General features: G+C 33.8%; 1 long non-coding RNA gene across 1 annotated transcript in view; it reads right to left on the bottom strand.

Annotated features, from left to right (window-relative positions):
• The window catches only part of LOC122809741, a 77,939-nt gene extending 70,133 nt beyond the window's left edge, over nucleotides 1-7,806 (bottom strand). The window contains exons 1-2 of the long non-coding RNA XR_006365944.1: nucleotides 7,657-7,806; nucleotides 6,495-6,601 (exon numbers count right to left, since the gene is read on the bottom strand). This is a non-coding gene — a long non-coding RNA (uncharacterized LOC122809741). The remainder of the gene's footprint in view (nucleotides 1-6,494; nucleotides 6,602-7,656) is intronic.
• Nucleotides 7,807-14,307: the final 6,501 nt, after the last annotated feature.

The following is a 14,307-nucleotide window of genomic DNA, read 5'->3' as shown; positions in this document are numbered from 1 at the left end:
AATTGCATCAATCACATTTGTGAAATGCAGCTGTATAAGAATAAGTAAAAAGACTGGACTTTTGCTGACTTTGTTAAACTTGTAGAGAACTGAAAAGAATTTCCCTCACTTCATGCCATTAACGTTTGGGAGGAATCTGAGGGGAGGGGAAGAAGCAGCAGAAGGAAAAAGGTAATTATAGGAAAATTTTCTGTTCTTAACACCATTTCTATAAAACATTTCAAAATATAAACTGCATATTTTTACAGTAAAATATTTTTACTTGTTCTTGTATTTGATAACGTTACTAATGTAAACAGATGCCTTTTTCACTCCTTCCTCTTCTCTTTCTTTCTTCTTTTTTTGGTATTAAGAATTGTAAACATTACAGTGCAAAAAGAGGGAAAAAAGCTAAAAAATGTTATGTTAATAGGCTTTCATCTAGAATTGTTGAGGAAGGGGATGGCGTGTAAAAGTACTCAGATCACAATATATGTAGAGCTGATATGTTTTCTCTTACTTCTGCATAGTTGAATGTCTGAATTAAGACCCTTTGCTTAATATAATCACCAAGTGGAAACAAGTAAATATGAGAACACCAAATATAATGAAAAGTTTTCTTTTAGCAAGAAATGTTTCAGCTTGTCCATCAGGTGGCAGCAGAGGACTATTTTTTTCTTTTATGTTTCCATGCAGACAAGCTGATAAGGATCTATATTACATCACCAAACAATTAAAAAAGTGAACGGTGATTAATCGACCCTATGTAAGTGAAAGCTTACAATATCAAACTGTCAGAACAGCGATTTTTTTCCAAGGGAAAAAAATCGCTGTTCCAACAACAAAAAAAAAAAAAAGAAAACACTTTATAACATTACATTAAGTGGGGGGCTCTGCCCCCACACCCCACCTACTTAAATATAAAAACTCTGAGACCGCACTACAATGCCAAAAACAGCAAAGTACTGATGTGGCCAAGCAAATTCTTTCCCAGGGAAATAATTTGCTTACATGCCGCTTTGATATTTTGTCGTTTCAGTCTTTTATGTTCGACCAAGATGCATTCAAAAGAATGCATCTTCGGTCTTCTAATAGGAACCCGCTGATAATAGGGCAGCAAAAGACAGAACACTGGTTTCTTCAAGGCTAAAAGTTAATGATTTCTGAAAGCACACATTTTTGAGAGTTTTTTTAAAACAAAAAGTCTTGTGAAATGTGACATAAGTAACAATGTTGATAAAAAATGCATAAAAGATTAACCTGCCAAACATTAATGGGTGCATGTATCATAAAAGCTGGAAATAGACATTTAAAAAAGCTGCCATAGATAAATAGGACCTACTGAAGAGACAGGTATACATCCCTATGCATCCCAGAGACTACCTCTTCTCTGGAACAGGCTCCCCATCCATGTGCAGCAGAGTTCCTCCCTAACACAATTCAAGTGTAACTTGGACAACTGAATGGGGAACAGGAAATCCAACCCTGGTTTGGCACTTATGTCTCTAATGGACATAGGCAGCCTGTAAATAATTCATCTCCCAGCCCCCTGCATGTAAATGTTTCTCCTCCAAAGTTCTTGCTTATACTTACAAAGGTACCAGAACTTGTCAGAGATTTGGGATGCATGGTTAGGCTTAAAAAGGCCCTTCTGGTCATTAGCTGAGAATAATGACTTCTTCCCATAATGGCAACACTTTCCATATTATGTTGGAATGTGAATGGTCTCATGAGTATAAGCAAAAGGAAAGAATGCTTAATTATATTAAGAAATGCAGAGTGCATATAGCAATGCTACAGGGGACACATTTGGAAAACATGCAAATTTGATAAAGAAAGGATTTCAGGATAGCTATTCTGCAGAACAGCAAGGAGAAAGAGAAAGAGTAGTACTTATATTAATTGCTAGAGGAGCTCCAGTAGTAATAGAACATAATAAAAAAGATAATAATGGCAAATTTCTGATAGTAAGGGCCTACTGGCAAGGGATGAGGATTATGTTGGCATGTATTTGTATTCCACCTAAAACTGCTGTTATGGAGCTTAAAAATTAGGAGAAATAATCATCTCTCAACATGGAATGCTACTTATAGGTGGGAAATGGAATTTGATTTGCAACAATGAGGATGTATCTGAGGGGCCAGAAGGGAAAATAAAATAAAAGACAGTATATTTCTGAAGATATTTATAAAATTATTTGGTAGGAAAGATGTGAATTCAGTAGTAGAATCTCATAGAATTTTCATATTATTCACCAAGGTACAATAACTAAGCTAAACTAGAAAAAATATATTTCACAGGAACATGTGGATTTAATTGCGAACTTTGACATGTAGCTAATAACTATTTCAGATCATGCACAAATAATTACTAAGATAAAATGGATGGTAATGAAGTAAAGATGAGACATTGGCACATCCCCACCTACCTGTTAAAAAAAGAGGAATTTAAAGAATGGGTAGTGGAAATTATTTGGGAGTTATTAGGGAAATAGAAAGTACTACAGAAGTTATAACTACTGAGTGGAATAAAATTAAATAGGGTAGAACTAAAAGAAAAAGATATCTGGTTAAGAAGTAATAAAATTATTTAGAGGGCCTGACAAAGGTTAAAGTATTACAAAATAAGGCCAATCTCACAGAACAAGAAGAGGCATAATTGCAGAATGCTAAAGAGAAAATAAGGGAGTACCTGTATAATATGAATGAGTTTAAAAATATTGCTGTTAAACTGTTTTCTCATAATAACTGCAGAGCATAAAAATATTTGGCACAATAACTTAGGCAACATAAATTAAAAAGGGTTGTTGCCAAACTTGGGGAGCCTATGGCAGGAAAAATAACCAGAGATCCTGTAGAACTATTATAGATATTTTAGAAATTTTATGAAAATTTGTATAAAGCAGAGAAGTATACAAATCAAGAAAATGCATAAATGGAAATATTTACGGAAGACTTAAATAAACCGAGGGTTAGAGGTAGATGAGGCTCAACAACTAACAGTTAAGATAGGTGCAGTTGAGATAAAAATGGTGGGGTCTACTTCAAAACATTGAAAACCCATATAATCGACTTACAAAACATTGAGGCCACATCACTGAAACATTGGATAACCAAAAACTCACAATCACGAAACCTGGAACATCGAACTATACAAGGCAGCAGAAGTCCAGTTTTAACTTAAAGGAACATTTTTCCTATTAAAAACAGTCTACAATAATAACTACCAGCAGTTTTGTGCCCCCCACACACCCCTAAATTATATATACCAATTCCGAAATCTAAATTTCCCGATGCTCACTGTACCGCGATCTCTATTTCAAACCAATGATAGTTATTTACTGTAGGCTATGTTTAATGAGAGAACTGCTCCTTTAAGTGAAGACCGGACTTCTAATCCCTTCTATAGTTTGATGTTCTATGTTTCAAGATTGTAAGCTTTCGAATAACTGGAGCTTCGCTGAAGTGGTCTTGATGTTATGTAAGTTGATTATATGGGTCTTCGATCTTTTGAAGTAGACCCAAATGGTGATGATTAACCATTCTGCAGGAAAGTCTTCAGGAATAGATGGTATTCTGGTGGATGTTTGGAAGCTAGGAAGGAAGAAAGTGATAAAGAGCTAACAGCATTTTAAAAGGACGGGAGGCACCAACATCCTGGAAAAAACGGTAGTGGCTGCAATACCTAAAGATGGTAAAGACCCAAATGATCCAGATTCATATAGGCCCATTTAAATTTTAAACAATGGTTATAAAGTGTTTATTTCTATAATGGCTAAAAGAATGGTAAAAGTGATGCCAAAATTGATAGCTAAGGATCAATGTAGTTTTGCAGAGGAGAGGCAAACATCAACAGAACAATGATGATCCAGAGGTAAGCAAAATGTAAGAAAATACCACCATTATTTGTGGGGCTTGATGCAGAAAAACACGCAATACAGTAAGCTGGGATTTTATGAGTAGGGCAATGGAAGCATTTGCATTTCCTGATACAATATTAAAGTTAATTAGAAAGCTATATGAGGGATAGGAGGCAAAAAAACAAAACAGAAGTGTTCCTCTCTGTTAAGATGTGTCTGAACACAGGAACTAGACAGGGGTGTTGTTTTTCCCATTTGTTTGTATTATATTTAGAACCATTGGCAAAAAAATATAAGGGACTCAGAAATTCAACAATATAATTGGTATTGTGTTCAAACAAATTGGCTTTATTTGCAGATGATATTATTTTGCACTTGATGGAACCAGAAAATAACATGTCAGTGTTGTGAAACATTCTGAGATAGTTAATTTTTTTAGGGAGGATATAAAATTAATAATGATAAAACATAGGCTACAGCTATAAACTAAGTACCCACACATGAATTAGTTCAGCAATACCCATATTTATGGGGATTTCATAAAATTAAGTATTTAGAAGTGTGAATTAAAAAGGATTTTGTTACAGCAGCAAATGATACGTGAGAAGAAACTAAAAAAATAATACAAAAACTGAGAAGCTGAAATCTTTTGCCTATGGGTGTGGAAGATAACAAAATACAAGCAGTAAAATGTTTGGAGTCCCTTTATTTTTATACATAATTAAATCATATTTTAGATCAACCAGAGAAGTTATGGATAGCAATTTGCTAAGAGTTGAATGATTTTATTTATAGAGGAAGAGAGCAAAGAGTCAAGTGGGATAAGTTGATTCTCCCAATAGATCAAGGGCATTTAGGATTACCGGATTTGAATGGCTATTTTAGAGCTACACAGTTAAGGCTCTTCTATATAACATATGCAGAAAGCTACAATTCAAAGTGGAAAAGAATGATGGTGAAGCAGGGGGGGTAATTCAAGAAATAAGAAATAAGGAAAGAATGGAATACAGATTATTATTATTATTATTATTATTATTATTATTATTATTATTATTATATTCAGAAAATAGCAGAACGTATACTAACAACAAAGCTGACATGAATTCTGTCAATAGGGATGACTGCAATTAGGGGTACAGAAAATAGACAAATGGGGGCTGGAATTTACTGGAGGAAGTTGGCAAAGGAACCAAGGTACTGGGATCAAATAATTAGAGAGGGAAAGATAATATTATGGAAAGAGGCCAAGAATTAATTTAGTCTGTAGGCTAGAGATTGGTATCAATTCCTGATAGGGAAAGCAGATTCTAGATAAAGAGAAAGGGATAAGGGAATCATAAATGAAAGATCTGCACTGGTTGCATTAATTGAATCTAGAAAAGAAGCTGTTGTTAAAAAATCGATAATTAAGGCATATAAAATATGGTACGATAACTCAATCAGAAGAGGTCAGAAAAGGTTGGAAAGAGAGATTAGATATTCCATTCACAAAGAAACAATGGGAGGACAAATGTATGGCTCCCAAATATACAACAAAATTTAGACAATTTAGGACTTTTGCCTGTAAGTATTTGCATAGTTACTTTTATACCCCAAGCACACTCTAAAGAAATTTTCCTCAGGTAGATGTCAAATGTTGGAGGTGTAAGGGAGAAGAAAGAGGTACCTGGAAGCATACGTTCTCAGAGTGTAATGAGTTGGCAGACTTTAAAATTCCCTATAGAGTATCATATCAGGAATACTGGTTGAGCAAATGAGTGTAACTAAGGAAATTATTTTTTGAGCTGAGATACAGGATCTGAACTCCCTAGACTTGGTAAGCTCTTGTTAAGTTTGGTTCTAGTGGCTGTCAAAAAAGCGATTACTATACAATGGAATTCAAAACCTAAACCAACTATAGTTGAAGTAATGAATATTGTAACTCAGATATAAGAACACGAAGTAGGATCTTTAGAAAAGGTTAGGAGAAAATTACATAGAAAAAATGGAAATTGTGGGAAAAGTAGATGCAGAGAAATATTTTGGAGGAGGAATGAGGTTTAAGAGAAGGCAGGAATTGAACAATTTGTGTAATATTGCTTTGATTATATGAAATTTAACAATATATCTGCTATATAACATTTGTAAATGTCAGCTTGTTAATATAATTTGATTACTTTTATATAAATATATATCTGCCTATGTCACAAGTGATAATTCAATAAAGGTGTTTAAAAAAATCTTCCAGATCTTATCACTTTCTTCCCTCCTAACTTCCAAACTTCTTCAGGAATGCCATATGTTCCTGGACACTTCCCTGCAGATTGATTATATATAAATGTTTTTCTCTCATCTTTCCTTATCATAACTAGTAGTTGTTGAGCCTCATCTTCCTTTAACCTTTGCATAATTAATTCTTCCATAAGTATTTCCAGTTGTGCTAGCTCCTAGTTCCCACATTCCTCTGCTTTGTACAAAATGTTTATACAATTTCCAAAACATCTGTAATACCTCTATAGGATCTCTAGTTATTTCTCTTGTTATAAGGTCCCTGAGTTTGGTGACAACACTTTCTACATTCTGTTGTACAAGTTGTTACAGTAAAAGTTTTGTGCTCTGGAGTTGTTAACAAAAAATAGTTGCTTAACAGCAATCTTTCTAAATTCATGCATATTACCCAAATACTCCGGCTTTTCTCTTTAGCATTCTCCAATTGCTCCTCTCCTTCTTCTGTGAGAGTCCTCTTCCTCTTCTTCTGCAACATTTCACCATTTGTCATCCCCTCTAAATAAAAGAGAAGACAGTTAAGAAGTAATAGGAATTATTTGTACCCTATTTTAAATTCCATTTTCATTACATCTCTTTCACTAGCTATTCCTTCTGGAAAAGTTTCTATCTTCCCTTATAACTCTCAAATAACTTCTACTAACTATCTGTTAAATCCCTCTCCTTTAACAGGAGAAAAAGCATAAGTGTCTCATTTTTACTTCATTACTCTGTATTTTTATCCTAGTTTTCATCAGTATATGATCTAAAATAGTTACTGGATGTGTATCAAAGCTTTCAATTAAATACACAAGTCCCTGTGAAATATAATTTCTATCCAGTCTAGCCCAGTTATTGTACCTTGGAAAATATGTAAATTCTTTCTGAGTTCCTACTGCTGAATTCAAGTCTTCAACATCAAACATTTCAGAAATTTCTTCAGACAGCTATCCTCTTTTGTTATATTTTCCCTTCTTGGTCTCCCTGATAGATTATCACTATTAAAAATCAATTTCCAGTTCCCACCAGTAAGTAATATCCCCTGCTGAAAGCTGATTTCTCCCAAAATTTTCTTAATCTCCATAATGCAGTTTTTGATGGAATATAAATATATGGTAGTGTAATCCTTCTCCCTTGCCAATAGCCCCTTACTACCAAAAATTTAGTATTATTGTCTTTTTTCCCCTCTTCTATCACCACTGGAGCCCCACTAGCAATCAGTATTGTTATTACTCCCCTATTCCTTTATTCATAAATGCATAGGTAATTACTAGGCTAGCTGCCCTTGTAGGTCATTTTAAGCCTAGTTAATTTCCCTCAATGTGCCTGAATTAACCTATCCCATTTAGTTAGAAACTGACCTTACTCATCCCATGGTCGATAATTATATATTACCCCAATGAAAATAATTGATCATATCATTGACAATTCAAGGGGACATATGCATGGCATAAAGCATTTAGGAACTACCTCTGTATATTAGTAGTACATGGTGCAGTCCTGGGGCAAACTTTCTGTTTCCCAGCCACAGATCCAAGTTGCACTGAAAATGGACAGAGATGAACTCTGCTCACCGTTGATGTGGGTCTGCTTCAGAGCAGCAGTATCCCAGGGAGATATACTTCTTCCTCCAAAATGTTCTGTTGATGTTGCAGAAGTTGTGTTAACCAACAAGGATGTCCAGGCAACCAGGAGATGTCGTCAACAGCCAACCAGCATACAACCGAACTGTTGTAAAAAATAAGTCCAAAACGAAATGAAATAATCCAATGCAGTTTATTGAAACAACAACGAACGAAGATGACCTAGGTTTCGTTCGAAAACGAACTTCTTCAGATAACATCCTACAAACAACACCCTCCTTATATACACAATGCCTTGTGCTTAATTGCTACAATTAAGCCATAATTAAACAAGTGAAATCAATTAACCATATTAAATGCACAGTAACTTGTTTTTGTTAAAAACAGAATGAACCATGCTCATATAAAGCCTATAAGACAACGTACCAACCTAACAAACTGACTATCTAACTAATCATACCAAATACACCTAACTAAAAATATATATAGATACTCATAACTAAAAATTATATATGTATGTATATTGGTATAAATGGAATAACAAGTTGATAAATATAAATTATAAATGCAAATTACTACATATGTAATTTCTTACCTAATGTACAATATTAAAATCACTCACATGAAACTATTCTAATATTATTGAAATAAATAAATAAGTATATAATTAACATGTGCACGAAGAAGTGGATATACACGGTGCTGTTGCATCGTGTCAACACAAACTATTTCCCTTTTATCATGTTGTTTTTTAATAATGGCTTGATAGTACAGCATTCATTTAAACCTGGTGTATTACATGCGTCTAAAAATATCTGCCATTTCAACTCATAAATATCTAAATCATATATGGTAACTCTACCTTGTATATCATATATTACATTTTGAATAATACAACATTTAAATTTATGTCCAACATTACCTTGTATATGCCTGGCAAGTGCATTAGTTGTTTTAAAATTTTTTTAATATCTAAAAGATGTTCCCTCACTCTATCCCTAAAATGTCGGGCAGTCTTCCCGACATAAAATGAATCACAGTCCTGGCATAATGCGAGGTATACTACATTTGATGTATAACAATTGTAATGCCCTGTTATTTTAATATTACAATTATTTACAACTATATTATCACTGGTGCAATAAATATAGGGGCATATGGTGCATCGACCACATTTAAAATTACCTACCGGTCTGTGTGTGGTTCCTTTCTTAAAACTGTTGTCCCTTTCAAAAATGTTCTTAAATGATGCATCTTTTTTGTACACAAATTTCACGCCACCCTGAAACAGGTGTCCCAATTTCTTGTCTTTACATACAATGTCCCAATTCCTCTGAATAATATCCCTAATAATTAGATAACAATCATTGTATACAGATATATATAAAGGAACATTATTTGATTTAACTTCTTCCATGATTACATTATTGATGTTACCCAAATTTAAACATGTTGAAGTTAATGTGGCCGTTGCAGAAGTTGTTTAGATTCCCTAGATCGAGTATTTCTGATGAAGTGGAACAAATACCACAGTCCGAGGAACAGATAAAGCACCAAACAAAGAACACTTCTTATAGTTGAGTCAGCAAGGATATCAACACAGAACCTTTAGCGCCCACACTGTTTATTAGCCGCATTCATCAAAAGACTTAATCAGAAAACAAAGTTACTATAAGTTACACCCTTTATAAATACTGCATTCAATTAACAATCAATAAAACAAGAAAACAATCAAGTAGCGCGCAAAAACAATTAACCTTTAAACTTTCTTAACATACACTCTTCTGCTTTTTAAAAAAACACTTAAACTCATTACAGCCGAGTGCACCTCCAGGCATTTCTGCAGTTACCTCCTACTGCACCTCTGGGCATCAAATATTGCTTGCTCATATTTGCATTAATAATTCCAAAACTATACTACATACAAGGTATCAGAAATTTTATCTTGAAGCATACATGATGGCAGACTCAACTGTATTGATATTTGACTTCCGTCAATGAATATTTGTTAGACCTGTAAAGCGATAACTTCATTTTTTAAAGGCTCAAGCCACACCCACTGGGAGTTAAAGGTACATACTCAAAAGAGCTATACTGGAGGAAATTAGTTAATATTCACTCTGCATCATTGAGTCCTGGACTTCTATCTGATCTCAACTTTATTTGCCAGGAAGCTTCTGTTTGTTCCAAAAATAATTTTAAACCACCACCCCTTAAATCTAAATGCCCTTGTTCTATAACCGAAAATAAACATTTCTTAAAGTTGGGGCAGCTCAAGATATGTTTGTACAAAGCACTTTTTGTATCTCTCTTCCTAATATAATACTGGTGTTCCTTAATACGTTCCAACAGCCTTCTAGTAATCATTCCAATATAGAAGGCTGGACACCCTGAACACACACTAGTATATACAACACCCTTAGCTTGACAGTTAAATCTTTCTTTCAGTGTAATAGTATATTCTGGATTGTTTAACATAATAAAAGGGTCCTCCAAAATATAGTGGCAAATACTGCACTGTCCACATTTAAACATTCTCTTCATTTTGTTAGATGGAATATTACCTAATATTTTAATATTATCTTTTTGTAACAAGTTCTTTAAATTATAACTGTTCTTGTAAACAAACCTGGGGTTATGTCCTATTACTTGATACAATTCCTTGTTACCTTGTAAGACCTTTCAGTTATTATTTATAATTGAGTGAATATTAACACTATCTAAGGTCATATCTGGGGTGCAGGTCAAACTTCTACCTTCATCTTCATTTCTACTATCATCTCTTCACAAAGTTCTTTTTTTATTACTAATAAAGGGGCACTTCAAAATTGGTGGAAAAGACAAGGGCCTCTTTTCAATTATTTATTGTTCTAACTGCTTCAAAACTTTTTCTTTATATCCCCTATTAATAAATAAGTTTGTAATAAAACTAAATTCTTCTTTCAAGGTTGTGTCTCATCAGTTGTCATCCAACTAGCCCTAATGTACTGTCCCCTAGGTAAATTTGTTTTCAAGAAACTTGGATGATTACTCTTTTGATGTAAATAAATATTAGTAAAAGTCACTTTTCTATGTATTTTGCTGTTAAATTCCCTATTTGTCTCATTCCAAGACATGGTAACATCCAAAAAATTCACTGTATGGCCTACATCCCCAATTGTGAATTTCAATAAAAGTGGACCTCTCATTAATTTAATTCAATAAATTCTGACAGTCAGCCCTACTGCCCTATAGCACAAAGAACAAATCATCTACAAAGTGTTTATAAAAACACACCTTAAAAAGATTTCTAATATTGCTTAATGCACTGTTTTCCCACCTACTTAATACAATGTTAGCAAAAGGTGGGGCGGCTAGCGACACCATAGCCACCCCTCTTAATTGTTTATTAAAAATAAAATAATTGTTGTCTAATAAAACTTCTATTAAACTGCAATAAAAATTAACTTGCTGGTTCATGAAATTAGTATAATTAACAAGAAACATTCTGACAAACTCTACTCCATCATCATGGGGAATAGCAGTAAACAATGAACAGACATCAATGATACACATTATGTTTTTTTTTTCTGTGTTGTATTTATATAAGTTGCTGAACTCATGAAATTGGTTCAAGAAATCCCAAGAATCCAAAATGAAGGACTCCAACCTGCTAACTAAAGGATTTAGTACACAATTACCTGGGATATCCCCACTGTGATATAGTTGGGAGCAGAAACTGTTGGCCAAAAGGGGGGAGGGGTTAATCAAACACTTGTGTAATTTTGGAATCCCGAACAATACACCTACTTTAGGATTTTCAATGTTATAAAACTTGAAAGTTTGTTCATCTAAACTTTTCTCTAATAAACTGTCATATAAAAAGGTATGTACATATCTATAACATTCATTAATAAGTGCACTATCAACCTTACTATATTAATTTTCATTGTTCAACATACTTTCAATAATTGCAACATATTTTTCTTGGTCCATCAGAACCAACCCACCTCCTTTATCAGCCTTCATAATTCTTAATTTTTTATTTTGTAAAATTTCCTTTAAAGCTTGCTTTTCATCAGCTGTAAGATTAAAAAACTTGCTGTCAATATTTTTCTTACACAATAATTCCCTAATACCATCTTCACATAAGGTCTCAAAAACCTTTAAAGTATAATTCAAAAGCAGATTAAATACTGATAGTTTTACAAACTGATACATTCATTGCTTTTACTTCACTTAAAACATACTTAAGATTAAATTTTTGAACATATTCTTTTAATGAAATAACAGTTTTATAAATGTCTGCTCTTCAAGCAGAAACAAAAGATAAACCCATTTTTAATACTTTTTTGTGATGTCTATTAACTTCAAAAGTAGACAGGTTATAAATTACAGTATCAAACCTGTCTATTAGTCTACAGTCAAGTCTGACCTCACTCTCCCTCATGGACTTAATGTCCTGGTTTTTTCTGTTTGGGCTTCTTGACTTGGAAAAAAAGTTTGTGTCATTTTTGGACGAGCTCCTTTTGAAATATAGTCAGTACATGCTGTATTAGGTGACTGCAATGGTAGCTTGTCAAAATCCTGCCTGCATTCAACTTGGCATTCAGAAGCTCTGAAGTTATTTCCGTTTCTTTTTAAAACTTTGGATATGATGTCACCACCTTTTTGCACAAGGGGATGTCTTTGTAAAACCTGTTTTTCCATGGCTACCGGCCTGTTTGTATTAGAATTAGTTTTAATAAATGATTTACTTTCCCTAGATTTTAGTAAGGCATCAAAAAATGAATAAGCACTGTGACTTTCATAAGCCAGTATGTCTCTACAATTTCTTGATCTTGTGAGTAGTGATGGTTAGTTCTTATTGCTCAAGCTGACTTAGCATACCCTCATACTCTGCATGAAATCTTGAATCAAAACCAAAATCTGCATGAATTTCTTAATCTAAGGCAGTAATGATTTCTTTCAGTTCATACATGATGGCACAATTCCTTTTTATCAGTAATTGTAAAATCTGAAGCCCAGATTCATTAAAAAATTCAACCAAAGTATCAAAAAAGTATCATAAAAGCCTTAACACCATTAGGGCACCTAAAATATCTAAGCCCATTAGGCACAATTTTGAGCTCTATACATCTCTGGAAATACTTGTTTTCTAGGTTTAACTTCTTGTACTTAATAAGCATTCTACTTAGCTCAGAACAAGCATCCTTGTACTTGCTCAAATTAATAGACCTAGAATTAATCACAGTAGTTCCAGTGTTCTTAAAAGGATCAAAGCTGTTATTTAGTACTGCTGTCACATCTTTATATTCAATTTCACCTTCATTTGTTACATCTTGAAACCTCTCTTCATCACCACCAATCACTGTAACACAGTCATCGTCAGAACTATGGTGTTCACTAGTCTTAAACACTGGTCTTTCTTTGTTATGTAACAATATTTGTAAACTTCTGATGAAGCTATGTAACAATATTTGTAAACTTCTGATAAAGTTTGATGAAGTTTGAACAGCTGATGTTCAGTAAATCCATCAGCATTGGGTCAGAGGAGGCCATCACATGTCACCTCCAGGCAGCCTGCAAGACACCGAGTGCAGTGACAGTGCTTTGAGTTGGTCCATGCAGGACAGGATGCCTAGGCTTTGCATCTCTTCATTAAGCTATCTTTTTAGGTATCCCAGCTGTATCATGCCTCTTGGAGAGATACATGCGAAAGGGGACATCACACCCAATGACTAGCCTAATAAGGGCTGAGCAATGGGGGACAATGATGACATCCTTAGATCCAGACAAAATCCCTTTGTTCATAAGCTGTGAAACATTGAAAAATATTTCCACAACAATGGACATAGATCATTGTCCCTGATATTCCACTGAATATCCATCCTGAAATCCTTTGTCAAGTTTACATGCTCATTTCTTTCCAAATGTGTCTCCTTCAGCATTGCTATGTGTAGTATGCAGTCTGCATTTTGTAATACAATTCAGTACTTTTTCCTATAGCTGTAAGGCCATTTACATTCCAAGATAATATGGATAGAGTAGCCATTATGATGAACTATTTTTCCCAAGCATTATACACAATAGGTTTTAAAATATTTACAACTTTTGTCTTACATGAAGACAGTAATATCTGGCAGGCTGATCTTTTATAAAGTTGTTTTTTATCATCTCCATTTGAATCTGTGTCACATTTTCAAGATATTTTACTTTAATGAAAACCCTAAAACTAAATATATTTTAAGAACACCACCATCTCAATTAGCTTAGAACAAACACACAAAGCTATGAACATTTTCAACAAATGAAGTTTAACCCTCTAGAGAGGAACAACTGCCCAAAATTGACAGCTGCATCTGTGGGTATTACCTAATCTAAAATTAAAGTTACCCATGCTAAAGTGCATGTTACAGCCTGTGTTCCCACTTATATAGCTTGATCTCTCTTTTTTTCTTATCACTATTCCCCTCCTAGATGTGAAAAACAGCTTATATACTTTCAACAAATTAAAGTGCGGCCCTAAGAAAAAGTGCACTGACTACCTACCTTTAAATACAACTAAACTGTGCTTTGTTCTATTAAATGCATTAAAGTATTAATGCTGCTGGAGAGGTTATTATGTCTTATTCACTCCCCATAATTTCAAATTTTATTTTT

Source organism: Protopterus annectens, chromosome 8.part0 (genome assembly GCF_019279795.1).
Source record: "Protopterus annectens isolate FY-2018-M chromosome 8.part0, PAN1.0, whole genome shotgun sequence".
In the NCBI taxonomy this organism is placed as follows: domain Eukaryota; kingdom Metazoa; phylum Chordata; order Ceratodontiformes; family Protopteridae; genus Protopterus; species Protopterus annectens.
This window is presented reverse-complemented; position numbering and strand designations above follow the sequence as displayed.